Source organism: Chelonoidis abingdonii, chromosome 8 (genome assembly GCF_003597395.2).
Source record: "Chelonoidis abingdonii isolate Lonesome George chromosome 8, CheloAbing_2.0, whole genome shotgun sequence".
NCBI lineage: Eukaryota > Metazoa > Chordata > Testudines > Testudinidae > Chelonoidis > Chelonoidis abingdonii.
The window spans coordinates 29,417,497-29,434,753 of record NC_133776.1 but is presented as its reverse complement, the minus strand read 5'-3'; positions in this window follow the sequence as shown (position 1 = coordinate 29,434,753).

The window sequence follows — 17,257 nt, the reverse complement described above, 5'->3', positions numbered from 1 at the left end:
TTTCAGCAGGTGCTGAAAGCAAAGCAAATAGTAAGTTCCTGGTTTGGCTGGAAGATTTAAAGATAAACTCTGGCTCTTGGCTTTAGGGATCAGCAAACAGAGACTTCTTCACTTTAGTAGAGATGTTCTGTATCACAAGAAGCCCAGCCCCACCAGGGACTTCTCTATTGCTAACAATTTTACACGGAAGGCACTCAGATACTATGGTGATTGATGGGCAGTAGCATAAAACCCTGAGATAGTAATCATCTTTGCTTTTATACCTGGTTCCTAATAGCTCCCATTTAAGTATGCTCTTTCCAGGGCTGGCAACTCACGGAGATTCTTCAGGATGGGGCAAATTGTCTTGCAGTCTCCAGAGACAAATTTTATCCCCAGCCTTGCTCTGCTGCTATGGAGTATGTACACTCCATCACAGCAGACTTCCCCATGCTGCCCTGCCTCTACCCTGATGCAGGGCTCATCTACCACACAAACACTCATGGCAAACTGGGGTGTAAATCTCCCGCACACTAAGTGTCCATGCAGACCCTGTTGCCAGTCATTAAAAGTTTTTTCGTGCGCTTAGATCTACTCTGCTTTGAAATGACGGGGACAAATTGAAGCACGGTAGGAAACTTTCAGTGCATGGCAGCAGAGTCCACATGGACACTTGGCACACAGCAGGTTAGTGCAGGGTAGATTTAAACCCCAGCTTGCTGCAACTATTTGTGTAGACAAGCCTCCAGAGGAACCAGCTCATGGACTGAGAAGATAGGTTGGTCACTACTGACCTTTCGGTCCTGGGTTAAATCTTCCTGCAAGTGGTTAGTAATACTGTTTTGATGCTGTTATCTAGGAGTTGGACAGAGACCCCCCAGCTCTGTTTGCACAGCCAGGAGATAGGAAAGATTTGGCCAGTTTTGTTGATAACAATTATTTCAGCTTTATCTTGCTAAAGCAGCTTTGTGCATCACCTTCTACCATGATGTCAGCATAGCTCTGAGTAAAGTGCTTAGCTGCTGCTACATAGCCAGTAAGGGAGTAAAAAACATTATCAAACAGCAAAATTACTGGACTGTTTCCTCTTATTTCTCCACAGTGGTTTAAATATATATATATGCTTATATTAGAGGGCTCTTCCCTTTCAATTAGTAATGAGACTGTAGGTCAGATCTGGAGCCAAAATCAACACAGTATCATATAAAAGAAGCAGGTTGCTTGCCTGGACCATTACTGAAAAAGCAAGACAGTATATATATGAAATGAAGCCAGCAGAGCACACTCTTACTTCATATTGACCTCATCTCAACTTTTAGTCCCTGATCCTCAACGAAATCTCCACAGATTCCTTCCTAGATAGCTCACAGCTATTTCAGCCACACTGCGTGGGAAGAGGGGAGTGACTTAGAGGGGAAAAAAAATCATTAGAGCAATGGCCATATTAAGAGGATAGAAGGGCCTGTGCTTACAGTCACAGGCAGCTTTTGAAACTCAAAACACAGATCCAGGGGTGGAAGACACCTCAATTTGTGGGAATAGCATTGAATTTAATGCCAAGCTGAGGGGTCTGCTCGTCTTAGTACACCATTTGGTGCTTTGCTACCTATGTCTAGCCTAAAAGCACAACTAGCTGAGGCAAGCATGGATGGCAGGTTTGTAGAAATTTTGGTGGTGACCAGAACCTGCCCCCCCAACTCAGCCACCCCACCTGCCTAAGGCTCTGGGAGGGGGGTAGGGCGGGGGGAGGAGGTCTGGGGTGCAGGTCCTGGCCTGGGGATTAGGGTGCAGGAGGGGTGCAGGGTGCAGGCTCTGGGATGGAGTTTGGGTGCTGAGTGCAGGCTCCAGGCTGGGGCAGGGGGTGGGTGTGCAGGAGGGGGTGAGGGATGCAGGCTCTGGGATAGAGTTTGGGGGTGAGAGGCAGTGCTGGCTTTGGGAGGGAGTTTCAGGGCAGGAGGGGATGTGTGGGAAGGGGGAGGGTGCACGTTCTGGGAGTTTGGGGATAGGAAGGAATGCAGGGGTGAGGGCTGTGGGGCTGAGGATGAGGGGTTCATGATGCAGGAGGGGGCTCAGGGCTGGAGCAGAGGATTAGGGTGCAGGGGATGAGGGTTGGGGTAGAGGGTGAGGGGTTCATGATGCAGGAGGGGGCTCAGGGCTGCAGCAGAGGATTAAGGCTGCAGGGGATTGAGGGTTGGGGTGTGAGGATGAGGTGTTCAATGATGCAGGAGGGGGCTCAGGGCTCGGGCAGCAGGATTAGGGTGCGGGGGATGACAGCCTGGCTGGGGATGAGGGGTTTGGGGAGTTGGAGAGGCCTGCACGGCTTAGGGCGGAAGCGGCACGGTAAGGCAGCCTGCCTTTGCGATCAGTGAATGGGGGCACTAGGATCCTGGGGCAGCAGACCAGCAGTTGCTGGCCAGGAGGCGGGCTAAGGAATGTGCTACTCGGCAGCACAAGCAGGCAGCGGGAGAGGCGCCGCGCTGCTATTCGTTTCAGGCAGGATGCTGGGGCGGACACACGGGGGGGGGGGGTTTGGCAAGGCGGAACGGCCAGGACTTGCTCCAGGCAAAAAAAGGGGCGGAAAAAAAGGGTGGGGGCGGGGGCGAATGAGCCGGGGGGCCAGGGCCGCTCCAGGTCAGGGCTGGGGGAGAGACCCAGCTCCAAATATTGTTGGAGCAGGGCCCCCAGCCCTGAACATTGCTGGAGCTTGGGCACCACAAAAGCATATAACCCGCTGCCTACGGAAGCAAGGTCTGGACACTCTATGCGAACCGACCTCCTTCTGCCCCCTAAGGGGCAAGATGCTTCATCATCATTCCCTCACCTGCTTAGGGAGTTGATGATGGTAAATGGAAGAGTGGCGATAAGGCAGAGGAGCGTGTGAGGGGAGTTATGGGAGAGAGTTTGAATAGAATAACCTCTGGGGCCTGGGGGTGGGTAAGTAAAAGATAGCACAGTGTGCAGTGTGTACCAGTTGGGATTTGATGGTACTTCTAAAGGGCTTACAGCATCATTATCAGTAGAGACTTTAAAATCGTAGATTAGCCAAACTCAGGAAGGTTGATCAAAGCAGTTATCACCATTTCTGAAAGTGTTACCTCCTGAATCCTCCTTTCCATACAGTCTTCCATTAATTATGTAATAATCAAAATATGGTGCACTCCTGTTCCTCAGGACTGGCCACTACAACGCTGGCTATGGGTGAAATTCCTGTAGGGGCCTTGATAAGAGCCAGGGAGTCTCTATTTGGCCCATCTCAACTCAAAGAACCAAATGGTCCCACAACTGTGAGCGCCATGCCATTCAGTAGCACTACTGAACACAGAACAGAAGCAACCCACTGACACAGAGCCTCAAGTCTGTTCAGGAGGCACAAAGCAGCTGGAAAGTTAGATAGCTGTGTATCCAAAGGCTCCCATAGTTAAAGTGGAATCTCAGTGTGGCATATGAGCAGCACAGTGCCTGCCCCCAGCATAGAAGACCTTTGCCAGGAGAAAGGGATGTGCAGCCCTGTGCCCCAGCAATTCCTCGCCGCTGAAATAGACACATTTGGCCATGGTGTAATTTAGAGCAGGACTGAGGCTGGATTGATCCCTGGCTGCCACAGAAGTAGGGAAGCATAAAGTGGCATACAGCCATATTTATATCTCCCCACACTCCTTGTAAACTAAAGTCAGTACAGCTTGCATGCAGCCCAGGATAAGGCCAAAGTTACTATGCCGAGGCGACTCTCCATCAAAATTGTAGGTGGGTCACTCTGGTTCTCCTTAGCTACCTTAGCCCCTCATCATCTGCTCTGGCTGGTGGGCTGTTCTCTGAATTATGGATACTCTCCCTGAGTTTCTGTTGTTGCTTTTATAGATTCATAGATTCCAAGGCCAGAAGGCACCATTATGATCATCTAGTCTGATCTGCTGCATAACAGGCCAGAGAACTTCCCCAAAATAATTCCTAGAAAAATATCCAATCTTGATTTAAAAATTGTCAGTGATGGAGACTCCACCATGACCCTTGGTAAATTGTTACAGTATTTACTCTCACTATTAAAAATGGACACCTTATTTCCAGTCTGAGTTTGTCTAGCTTCAGCTTCCAGTCATTGGATTGTGTTATACCTTTCACTGCGAGACTGAAGAACCCATTATTGAATATTTGTTCCCTATATAGGTACTTACAGATTGAATCATGTCACCCTTTAACCTTCTCTTTAAACTAAATAGATTATCATTATAAGGCATGTTTTCTAATCCTTTTAGAATTCTTGTGGCTCTTCTCCGAACCCTTTACAACAGTGGTTCTCAAAGCCGGTCCCCAGCTTATTCAGGGAAAGCCCCTGGTGGGCTAGGCTGGTTTGTTTACCTGCTGCATCCACAGGTGCGGCTGATCGCAGCTCCCACTGGCCATGGTTCACTGCTCCAAGCCAATGGGGGCTGCGGGAAGCAGCGTGGGATGTGCTGGCCACCGTTCCCGCAGTCCCCATTGGCCTGGAGCGGTGAACCATGGCCAGTGGGAGCCACAATCGGCCGAACCTGCTGACGCAGTCAGTAAACAATCCGGCCTGGCCCGCCAGGGGCTTTCCCTGAACAAGCGGTGGACCGGCTTTGAGAATCACTGCTCTACAACATATCAGCATCCTTCTTGAATTGCAGGCACCAGAATTGGACACAGTATTCCAGCTGTGGTCACACCAGTGCCAATAGAGAGGAAAAATAACCTCTCTCCTCCTATTCAAGATTCCCCCATTTATCCCAGAATTGCATTCTCTCTTTTGGCCACAGCATCACGTTGGGAGCTCATATTCAGCTGATTATTCACTATAACTCCCGAGTCCTTTTCAGAGTCACTGCTTCCCAGAATAGAATCCCTCATCCTGTAAGTATGGCCTACAGTCTTCTCCCCCCAGATGTATATATGGCACAGCATGCCATATTCTTCAAAGTGATATTATTATATATTATATGATTATGGCACAATTATGATGCATTTTATGCAAGATGGGTCATGTGAGAGGTCATTGGAAAAGTTATGATTTGTCAAATATGATTATCCTATTTATGTGCATGTATCATTTTTGTATCTGAAGTTATGAATATTGACTATGTATCTGTATTTCAAATGTAGTTAAACATGGATAACACCCACTAGACAAGATGTTTTCAGTCTAGATAGCTGGTTGGGAAGGTCCTATTCAGAGCAATGAGCCATTAGGGAAAACAACAGGCCCTAGGAGAAGCTTATCTCCCACCTGGTGAGTCTTCCTGAGAATGCTACAAACAGCCTGTGAGTGATGGCTGCTATAACTCTACAAGGACATGTGACCAGGCCACATGATGCTAGACTCCATCTTGGGATGTCAATATTTTTCCACAGACTGGTCTGGGAACCAAGCTTTGGAACAAAGAGTTCCCGCCCTACGCAAAAGCTATATAAGACAGGGAGTGACATCTTCTGTGGTTCTTCACTCCCCACACTAGAAGACTCCTGGAAACACCTGAGGAACAAAGACTGAACTGGGGGAATTGTTGGACCCAGGCCAATGGGATTTCTAGCCTGTGTATCAAACACCTGGGGATTCCAAGCTGTAAAGCAAGTGAAGCTTACCCTTTAAGAATCTGCAGCCTGTTGTACCATCAGTTAAGGTGAGAATCTGCAATTCATATCCAATTTATTGAGTATATTGACCTTAGTTTATGTTTTTGTTTGTTTGCTAGGTAATCTGCTTTAATCTGTTTACTGTCACTTAAAATTTATCTTTTGTAGTTAATAAACTTGTTTTTGTTTTAATCTAAACCAGTGAGCTTTGACTGGAGTGCTTGGGGGAAATCTCTGCTAGGTTACCACAAATGCGCATTGTCTTCTTCACACTGAGGGAGAGGTAGACCAGGTATTAAACCCATATACTGGCCTGAGTTGACCAGGATAGGACGGTACAGCTCTGGGGTCCTAAACTGGGAAGCTGGTGGTTACAGAGCCTGCATGTAACTGCAGCTGGGCATGTCCCTACCTGGGTGAATGCTGGTGAAAGTGCAGGCTGGAGGGCTTTGCAGCTTGTCACAGCAGTACAGTGCGATAGGGAGCCCAGGCTGGTGGGTCAGGGGGCTGAGTGGTACCCTATTTCCAGCTCACACCCCAGGGAGAACTAGTCACAGTGTATATTTACATTTAGCCATATTAAAACACATTGTTTGCTTGCACCTAGTTTATCAAGTGATCCAGATCACTCTGAATCCATGGCCTGTCCCCTACATTATCTACCACTCCCCCAATTTTTGTGTCATCTGAAAACTTTATCAATGATGATTTTATGTTTTCTTCTAAATCATTGATCAAAATATTAAATAGCATAGGGCCAAGAACTAATCCGTGTGAGATCCCACTGGAAACACATCCATTCATGACAATTTCCTGTTTACAAGTCCATTTTAAGACCTATCAATTAGCCAGTTTTAAATCCATTTAATGTCTTCCATGTTAATTTCATATTGTTCGAGGGTTTTTTAACCAAAACGTCATGCAGTAGCAGTCAAACGCCTTAGAGAAGTCTAGATAGATTACATCACCACTATTACTTTTTTCAACTAAGCTTGTAATCTCATAAAAACAGGATAGCAATTTAGTTTTACATTACCCCCTCTTTAATTCTTTATTAATCAAGTCCTGTTTTAACTGCTCCATTATCTTGCCCAGGATCGAAATCAGGCTGACAGGCCTATAAATTACACAGGTGATTCAGTTTACCATTTTTAAAAACTGGAACAACATTAGCTTTCTTCCAGTCTTCTGGAATTTCCCCAGTGCTCCAAGATTTATTGAAAACCAACATTAATGGTCCAGCAAGCTCAGACAGCTCTTCTAAAACTCCAGGATGTAAGTTATCTAGACCTCCTGATTTTAAAATGTCTAACGTTCGTAGTGCGGTTTAACATCCCCCAGAGCTACTAGTGGAATGAAAAGAGTGTTGTCAGCACGAGCTGTATCTCCCTGCTGGAACGTGTGCTACACAGTCTAGGGCACTGCATTGCTGCTGTCCCCAAATGGACACTTCTACATGGTTAAATAGCTGTGAATGATATATCGACTTGGAGAGTTAAAACAAAAGTAAACTAAATGTTTCACTTAGTGGGAGAAGGCCCCAGGTGTTCCAAGAAAAGAACTGCCACTGGTTCTAGCAATGAACTTAGAAAAAAATATTTTACAAAAATAGGTACATCAAGATCAGAGAGACCATTGAAAAGAGAGGCTGATGGTGTAAGATACTTTTCACATGGTAAACAACCAGAGTGGTAATGACTGTGTAGATTACAGTGTACAGCACCAGTCATATATAAAGGAAATGTGAAGTGCCTGGGGACAGTAACTCCTTTATTCTCCCAAACTGTACCCCCATCATTCCTCCTATGCCCAGAAGCTCAACAAAAAAATGTTGCTTTATAGCTGCCTCTGGGGTACAATGTCAAAGGCTGGCATGTCCCTAGGACTGGCTCTGCTGCAAAGCACTGTAGAGTTAAGCTGTCCATTTTGAGCTTTAAACAAACAGGACTTGGTCCAAACTATATTGAGATTGTTCTGTTCTCATATAAGCAATGGCAGTATGCCAGTTCCCATCATCCGGTGCAAGTCAAGGATACCCTTTGTCATCTACGCCTTATGTTCTGTCTCCAGGATGTCTGAATTACCCTCCCCTGGGTTATATGCCTACAGTTTGCCAATCAATAAGGCAATGCAGTTTTTGAAAGAACAAAATAACTTTGTAGAGCACTACTATAAACTTTTAGCAAATCTGGTAGGAGGATCAGCACGGTTACTTTCCTGATTATTAATTTACTGAGTAACAAAAGTGTGCATGGTGCTGTACAAGGCATGGTCCCTGCCCTAAGAAATATACATTCTAAAATTACACAGAAAATACAGTTTAGATACAGTGCACCAGACTTCCCAGGAGATGCCTAAATCTCAAAGAAGTACTGAAGTTTTTAATGTTCTTCTGACTTTGGTAGATTAATAAGGGTAGGCTTTGAAGACAAATGTGTTAAGGAACAACTGGAATAAAAACAAGGTGGTCATTTGACCAGTGAAAGGGAGGGAGCTCCAAGGGTAATGTGTGACATGGGAGAAGTCAACACGATGAGAGTGGCAGAAGGAAACAAACAGTAAGTTAAGGAAGGAGGCATGGGTGAAACTGTGGCAGTGAGTAAGGAGAAGAAGGATATGAGAACTAGAAACTCCCCTACAAACTGCCTTTCCAAAGCAATTTTAACAATACTCAATGAAAGCAGGAAAGGCTCTTAAGACTCATCAAGCTTGAATGTAAGAAAGGGGTTGACTGTTGCACCAAAAAGCTACCCTGAGTTGGGGTGATGCAGACTCACACCGCCCTCAGTAGAAACTCCAGAGGGGATTGAGCCTTGGGAAGGTACAATCCCACCTAAAACACTCAGGTGCCCACGGTAGTGTGCGTATTGCGTCATCCCATAGTGCAGCATACTCCCATCTCCACAGCCAGATTGTGCTGTTGATCTCGAGGTGGGGTAGGGGCTCCCCTGCCCATTTTGGGATAACACGCTTCTAGAAGTGCTAGGGCACAGAGAGTGCAATTGGGCCAGGACACTGCACAAGGGGAACAGCGTGAGGAAAAGCTTCTTCCCGCTTGTGCGACTGGTGAGCAGCAAGCCACTTGACCCAAAGAATTTACACATGCCTTCTGGAGGGCTTTTACTGGAATAACAGCATACAAAATACAGTAGTACTAGGCTAGAGTACAAGCTGCAGAGCAGTGCTAAAAAGTGGGTGTGATGTCTCAGTAAAGGGAGCTTTCAGGTTCTCAAGCTAATTTAACAGAGAACAATCTCCAGGTACCAGTAGAGAAGAACATACTACCTGCCGCACACTCTCTTTTAAAGAGAAAATTAGAACATTAAATACTTGTGAGTGAACATATCTAAATCTCATAAGGAACTTTAGTCCCTTCATTATAAACCTTTCATAGCCCAAACTAAAGCCAATTTGTCAATAGAATTTATCCTTGCCCTGTCTGCAGTTGGCAGGCTTAGAGTAATAAAAATGAATGTGCTGCCAGTGTTTCTCCCTCTCTCTCACTTGCCACTGATCTGCACAGACAATTTCTAATACACCTCTACCCCGATATAACATGACCCGATATAACATAAATTAGGATATAACGCGGTATAGCAGTGCTGGGGGGGGGGGGGGGGGGGAGGGGATGCACACTCCAGTGGATCAAAGCAAGTTCAATATAACGCAGTACGATTTTTTGGCTCCCGAGGACCACGTTATATTGGGGTGGAGGTGTACAATTTTTGGTCAGTTTTATTTGGAATAAGTGAGCTTCTGTTCCAGACAGACAAAAAGCAAGTCTCACATTTTTGAGGGGAGTCTCTGTTCACAGCTGGCTGCAGGAGCTGAAATCTAACTGGAGTTTGTGGAGCTTTACTCTGGGGGACGATACAAGTCTTCTGCAGTGAATAAAACCAAGAGTTTGTAAAACTGAATCCTGAGGAAAAAAAATGTTGTGACAATTGAGGATCTGATTCTGGCTATACAGGGACCCACTCTACACCTTCTTTACAGCTCCTTTACACTGCCAGTGCGGTATAAAGTAGCTAGGCTCTTTTTTGTACTGCTTTGCCAGTTAAAATATTTAATGTGCCTTTCTCTCCTCCCCACCACCACTTGACCAACGTTAGAATTCACTACAGTTCACACCACTAGACACCAGACTGCAGTGCCCTGTTAGGATAAGGTCAGAAAAATAAAAAGATACACATTGTGGATTTTTTGGTGTAAAATGTTTCTCTAAAACATTTTTGTAATAAATTAGCAATAGTCGGCACTAGGGTACTTTGTGTTGGCAGTGGGTCGCCAGATGTTGTTTTTTCTGTGTCTCAAAGGTGGCAGCCCTGACAGCAGCCTTAGTACAAATGAGAATCAGGACCTAGGTCTGCTGGAGAAAGTGTAGAGAAAGGGGAAGAAATATAGTTTTATCAACTGAGATCTATAGCAGGACCCTTAGCCCGGTTAACTAGTTTAAAGGATTTGACAAATGTCACTTCATTTATCTTTGGCCAGAAGATTATACATTCAAAATTTGTCTTAAAATGATTCAGCAAGTCACTGACCTCACTTCAGTAGAGTTACATCAGGGATGAATTTAGCCCACTGGGCTTAAGCAATTTTTTACACAGTAAACCACAAGGGCATATAAATACCTCTCTTCATTAAAAAAAAATTGGCAACATATTCTGTTGCAACCCAAGAGTCATTTTCCATAAACAACACTAGTATACACAGTGACCACTGCATCAGTGGCGCCCTTGATCCCTCCAAGCAAAACATTAAAGTAAAAATATCCATTTATTTTTACATTTTCTGAATGTTGACTATGGACAGAAACGGTCTGTATTAATTTCTTAGAAAGTATGGACTTCATCGCTCCACCCCTCAGCTAACAGTGGGTGCATTTTACTTTATCCTGTTTGATGATTTCTTAAGTATTTACATGTTATCACCAATATCCCATAGGTATGATTTGGGGGTTTCTTTTACATATAGTGTCCAATGTTTAAATCTATAATCCTATAAAAAGATAGATAAAAAAAGAAATCCGAGCTGAATCCTCTTTTTTTATCACCCATACAAGACTCTTTCAGTGATGAAGGTTCTCTGCGGATACATTTTCTAGTTTTCAACATGAACATGGCTAATACAGTTTTAAATAATGTTATCATCCATGCAAAGGAGGCAGGACTATGGAAAAGATAAGCTGACCGCAGCAAGAGAACACGCTGAATAAAATCACTTTTATATAATAAGATTTTTATTCTTTCAAATCTTCATACTAATCAAGGGGAGAAAAAAAGACCAGAAATCCAAGAAGCCATGTGCATTTTGAATGACTCTACTTTTGTGCACAACTTTGCAAATCTGACCCATCCTTAACATTCTCCTGGATATTCAAAGCGAAGTCCCAGTCACTGAACAATTTACATTATTCATCATTTCAAAGGAAAACAAAGGTTGCCAACACAAATTACTTCCTTCTCTCTTGCTCTCCACAAATTATTTGGGCTCACTTTGCCTCTCCAGCTTCTCCTCCCAAAGAAGAGTCTTTGGCTGACTGCCATCTTTCCTTCACAGGTCTTTCCTGGCAGTTGTTTTTGGAAGCCACAACAAGTTTCCAGCTACATGAAAAGCACTCCAGGCCTCCTCCTCTTCCCCTCCAGACTTCTCTCTCTTTAAAATCCCTCCCCCACCCCTACTTCCCTTGAATTTATCTAATTTCTCATTCCCCCAAACTTCTCTCTCTCTGCTCTCAGCACCCATCTCTTTTCTGAAATTCACCTAATTCCATCCCTTCCCCCAAACACCTATTCTCTCCTCCCTAGCTCTCTAAATAAGTCTCTCCTTCCCCAACTGCCCTTTCCCAGTTCTCACCTTCCCTAGCCCCAACCCCTCCCCAACTTCTCTTTTCTATTTCTGCATATTCCCCGGGCCTAAAATTTTGCCACTTTCTCCTTCCCCTCCTTTATAATCTCACTTAGTCTCTTCTCACAATTGCTAGTGCCTATGCCCTCTCCCAAAAATCCAGTCTCCTGCATCTCACTAAATTCCCCCATCCTCCCCCTTTCCCAAACTCACCTAATTTTCTCTCACCCCAAATCACATCAGAACTTGTGTTTTCCTTCCTGTATGCATTCTCCCTTCCCCTAAGGTGACAGACCTGGCAGCCGAATACATCTCCTCTCAATTCACTCTCTTACTGCTTGGCCTAGTTGCTCTCTCTGCTCTGCTCTGTAATAAAGCAGAATGCTGCAGTGTGGCCGAGAGAGGTTGCTGTCTGAAGACAGACCTAGCTGCCTCTCTTTGCCCAGCCAGCAGGAGACCAGAGTGGACTATAATGGCTTGATGGAGGTCACTCAGAAATCTAAAGAACAGTCATCATCAGCTGGGACTGGAAAAATGGGAGCTATCACGTGACAATTAGAGTTGGGCAAATAAGGGGTTTTTCAGTTTGCTGGCAATTCCAGGAAGAAAAACTAAAACACATTTTGTTTTAGACTGAACTGAAAACATTTTTTTTTTAAAGTTTGGCAACAAAAGGTCACACAAAAAATCAAGTGAGGTTGAACAAAATGTTTTGTTTAATGCAACACAAAAATTTTCATTTTGATTTTGGGTATTTTAACAAAAGCAAACAAGGACTAGATTCACAAAACAACTGGAGGAAGTTTCCTTTTTCCCTGTAACTTTTAGCCCAGTGGTTAGGGTACTCACCTGGGAGACAGAAGACCAAGGTTTAGTTCTCCCTTTGCCTGATATGGAGAATGGAGATGAACTTAAGTCTCCTACACGGCAAAAAGGCACGTTAGTCACTGAGCTATGGAAACCTTTCAGGTGTGCTTTTTCTCTCAAGCTCCCCACAATCTATAAACTTGGGTCTCCAATTTACTGGGTAGGTACCTGAACCACCAGGCTAGAGCATCAGTCTTAGGACTGCTCTCTGGCCCAATGACTAACCATTGTCACTATGAATTATAGTACTATGATTTGTAATGATGAATGACTATGAAGTACCACTATGAAAGACAATGAATAGCTATTGGATGAGAGAGAAAGAGTAACAATTCAAGGGTGTTACGATGCTCACCTAGAATGTGGGGTACCCAAGTTTATAGGTTGTGAGGATGAATGTTTGTGAAGTGCTCAGATACTACGGTGATGACCACCACAGAAAGACCTGAAGATATGGGCCAAATTCTATGATCCTTAATTAAGAAAAACTCCCACTGACTTCAGTTTTCAAGCTGACAGTTTTGTTCAATGAAGGACTATTAAATTTGACCCTAAATATACACTGCAAATACAGTACAATGGTATAGGTCTTTTTAATCAATATCAGAACATAACAATGGTGGGTTAGGCAGGGCCGGCTCTAGCTATTTCGCCGCCCCAAGCACGGCGGCACTCCGCGGGGAGCACTCTGCCACTCGCCAGTCCCACGGCTCCGGTGGACCTCCCGCAGGCGTGCCTGCAGATGCTCCACTGGAGTTGCGGGACCAGCGGACCCTCCGCAGGCACGCCTGCAGGAGGTCCACTGGAGCCGCCTGCTGCCCTCCCGGCAACTGGCAGAGTGCCCCCCGCAGCATGCCTCCCCAAGCACGCGCTTGGCGCGCTGGTGCCTGGAGCTGGCCCTGGGGTTAGGTTTTTTCCCAAAAATCTTCACCAATTGTCTAAATGGGGTCCAAATCCAACTTTCCAAAATATTGAAAATAAAATATTCTCACTCAACCCACTGAAAGGCCTGCTCTGAACCTCAGGACATTAGCAAACTTTTCAATGTCACTGACCAGCTTTTCTAGAGAATACTCAGAACTCACTAGATCTTATAGGAAAGTAACTCTCCCTATGAACTCAGTATGATCTCAGTCTATTTAAATTTTCTCAGTGTTTCCCAATCTCTAAGCATTAAAAATATCATTTTGAAATTATCAATAAATATAAAATTGAAAATTTTTCATAAATTTACCTTTTTCAGAGGCTGACTATAATATTTCATTCATAGTCTGTAGAAAAACTATCTTTAGCTCAGGAGTTCCCAAGCTTGGCTCATGGCTTGTTCAGGGGAAGCCCTTGGCAGGTCACAAGATACTTTGTTTACCTGAGCGTCCACAGGTACAGCTGCTCGCAGCTCCCAGTGGCCACAGTTCGCTGTGCCTGGCCAATGGGAGCTGTGGGAAGCAGTGGCCTGGCCCAAGCTGCGAGCGGACGTACCTGTGGACTCTCAGGTAAACAAAGCATCTCATGGCCCACCAGGGGCTTACTCTGAACAAGCCGCAAACCAAGTTTGGGAACCCTTGCTTTAGCTAAACTAAAGATGCATCTGACTCTGACCCACAAAGTTTGTTTAGCTTTGGATTTTGGTTTAGACAAATTTAGAAATGAAGCAAATTTCAAATCCATATATAAACTCTAAACTTCAGGGATATCAGATTTGGTATTTTGGCTGGGCTCAATTCTAATCTAACAGATTCTGAAAACAACCATCTGAGCATGACATTTTCTTTCATAAATTATCGCTTTAATTTCCTTTGAAGACATACAGCTTTTTAAATGTGGGGTTAAACTCTTTGTCAAGAATAAGCTGTAAGCCTGCCAAACAAAAAAAATACAGGTCTGAACAGTAACAAGCATAAGTGTTTCCAATATTTTTTCTAAAGCTGCATTAATAATTTTCATTAAAGATTTCTTAAACCAGTGATCAGCCAAGACCATTTGCTTTGGGAATGAAACTGGATACCAGAGGGTCATGATTTTTTTTTTAATCTTCTTTTCTCTGCATCTGTATGTCAAATGCTTTTTACTACACAGCTTTGTACTAAGGTATGGAAACTGAATATATTTGCACTCTGTAAATGTTGGCTGTGTATAAAGTTGGTTTTCTGTTTCTCTGCCTTGTTATTCCCTCAAAAATAAAAAATTTGTATTTTAATAACTTTTACATGTATATAACAAATACAGTTTCCTTTCCACACATATGACAACGTGGCACAATTAAAGTCTTTCCACATGTAACTCAAATCTTAGCTATGGCCCCCAAATCAACCTAAAATGTATCTATAATGGGGAGGGGAGGGAAGAGCAGTAATTTAAATTGAGATACTGATTTTAAAGGCAATTCCAGAACTAAAATATATCTGTCATCTTTCTTCAGAACTGTAGTTTTCTGGACCAACTGAAGTCGACTTTCTGTTTATTTTTACTGACAGAACAAAACATTTCCCCAACCCATGTTCACGTAAGTAATGCTCAGCTCTATCTATCCAAATGGTCTTCCTGAATATAAGCCATATCAGCATTAAGTGCTTAATATAAGACATGTTAAAATCCTTGCTCTCTCAGCTGGACAAGTATATCCATTAACATTTAATGAAACAGTTTTAACTTTATTTATAAATGTATTCCATCTTATTTTTCTAGCAACATTCATAACACAAATCAGCCAGTATTAGAAGCAATAAAATAAACTTAGCATTAAAATAATGGCTGTGAAACTCCCTAGCTATAAATTGTTTTTATAAAGAAGTTCAGTAAAGTAGGCATGCTCTCGGTGGAAGATGGGATTATTTTAAAGACATTTTGATCTAAACTATGCAGTGTAAACAAGACTGTTTCGAGGTTATAGAGCGCCCCCTCCAAATACCAAAACAGGGGCATTTGAACCATTCAGAAGGCAGTGAAAACTATTCCCACTTTAAATGGTGCTTCTGTTGAGAGATACTGGAGAATTGTGAAGTGGGAGGATCTCTACAATCTACAGTTACTACTTTACACAATGTAAAATTAACTTGTAGAACTCACTGTTACAGGACAGTACTGCTGCCAAGACTTTAGCAGGATTCCAAAATGGATTAGACATTTTATTTAAATAATAAAAACACAGTTACAACAGACAAGATTCAAAAATTATCAAAGACCAAAAAATACTCAAAGCCACAGGCCTCAGAGAATAAGCACTGACTGCTGGGGTTACGCAGAAACTTCCACAAAAAACAAGGTCTTTGAAACATGTCCATTACAGGATTTCTTGCATCTTCTTCTGAATCCCCTGGGAACTGGCCAGATACATGGTACTGGACTAGATGGACCACGAGTTTGATTTGGCAGCAGATCCAAACTTCCACAGAGTTTGTATTCGGGTTTTGGTTCATTCCATTATAGAGCTATGGCCCAGCCATCTAGGGTTAACCAAACCTTCATCCAAAATTCACTGTGTTCAAATCTGAGGGTTTGCTTTAGGCCCATCTAGGATTTCGACATTGTTCAAAGCAGGAAACAAAACATGTTGTGAAAGACATTGACTTGAACTTTAAAAAACAATTCATAAATTTCAGTAAATATATATCCATAGAACAACATGTGGAACTACCATTCAGCAACACGTATGTTACCACTGATCCTCTCACACCTACACTATTCCCAAGCAAATTGTTTCTCTCCATAACTCTATGAAAAACTGCACAAACCAGTTTCTTGAAGTATGTTACAACTGTAAAGTTTATTTCACAATTTGGTGATATCAAAATAATATTTATAAAGCCTCTAACTCAACCACTTCAGACACTGTGCAATACTGTAACTACACTATGAAACACAAAAAAACATGGTGTTAAAGAAAAACTTTATCAAAATTCAATGGAGTCAACAACAACAAAAAAGACTAAAAATGGGGAAAATATGCAGGGGGAAAGATTAGAACCATGGACCCAACAGCAATCAACATAAATAACATCCCAGAAAAGAAAAAAAAAATGAAGGAGGGTTTTGATTTGTTTTTTTAAAGTGTGGTGATATGAACTGAGACAGAGGACTGAGTTACATTCATTATGGGTGTCATAAACAGATAGTAGGAGTTAATAGAACAAAAGTACTTTCTATCTCTTTTGACTGTAAGGGGTTAACAAGTTCAGTAAGCCTGGCTGTCACCTGACCAGAGGACCAATCAGGAGACAGGATACTTTCAAATCTTGAGGGAGGGAAGTTTGTGTGGGTGCTGTTAGTTTTTGGTTGTTGTTCACTCTTGGGGCTCAGAGGACCAGACGTGCACCAGAGTTTCTCTCCAATCTCCCTGATACAGTGTCTTAGAATTCCAAATAGTAAGTACTAGATAGATAACGAGTTAGGTCTTGTTTTGTTTTTTTATTTGCAAATGTGCCATTTGGCTGAAGGAGAGTTCAAGATTTGTATTTTTCGTGAAGGGATTAATTTGTTACTTGTATACTTAAGCTGGGAGGGTATATTCCCAGTGTCTAATGAACTGAAAGACCCTGTACCTCATTTCATTTTTATTTACAAAGATATTTTTACAGTTTTTTTCTCTTTAATTAAAATTTTTCTTATTTAAAGAACCTGATGTTTTTTTATTTCTGTGTGAGACCCAGGGGCACGGAGTCTGGATACACGGGAACTGGTGGGGAGAAAGGAGGGAAGGGAGAGAGAGGCTAATTTCTCTCTGTTTAGGATTACTGTCTCTCTCAGGAAGAGTCTGGGAGGGGAAAGAGAAGGAGGAGGAAGGTGAATTGTCCTCTCTGTTTTGTGATCAAGGAGTTTGAATCACAGTGATCTCCAGGGTACACCCAGGGAGGGGAACCTGGGAGAGGCAACGGTGGGGGAAAGGGTTTACTTTCCTTGTGGTAAGATCCAGAGGGTCTGGGTCTTGGGGGTCCCCTGACAAGGTTTTGGGGGGACCAAAGTGTACCAGGCACTG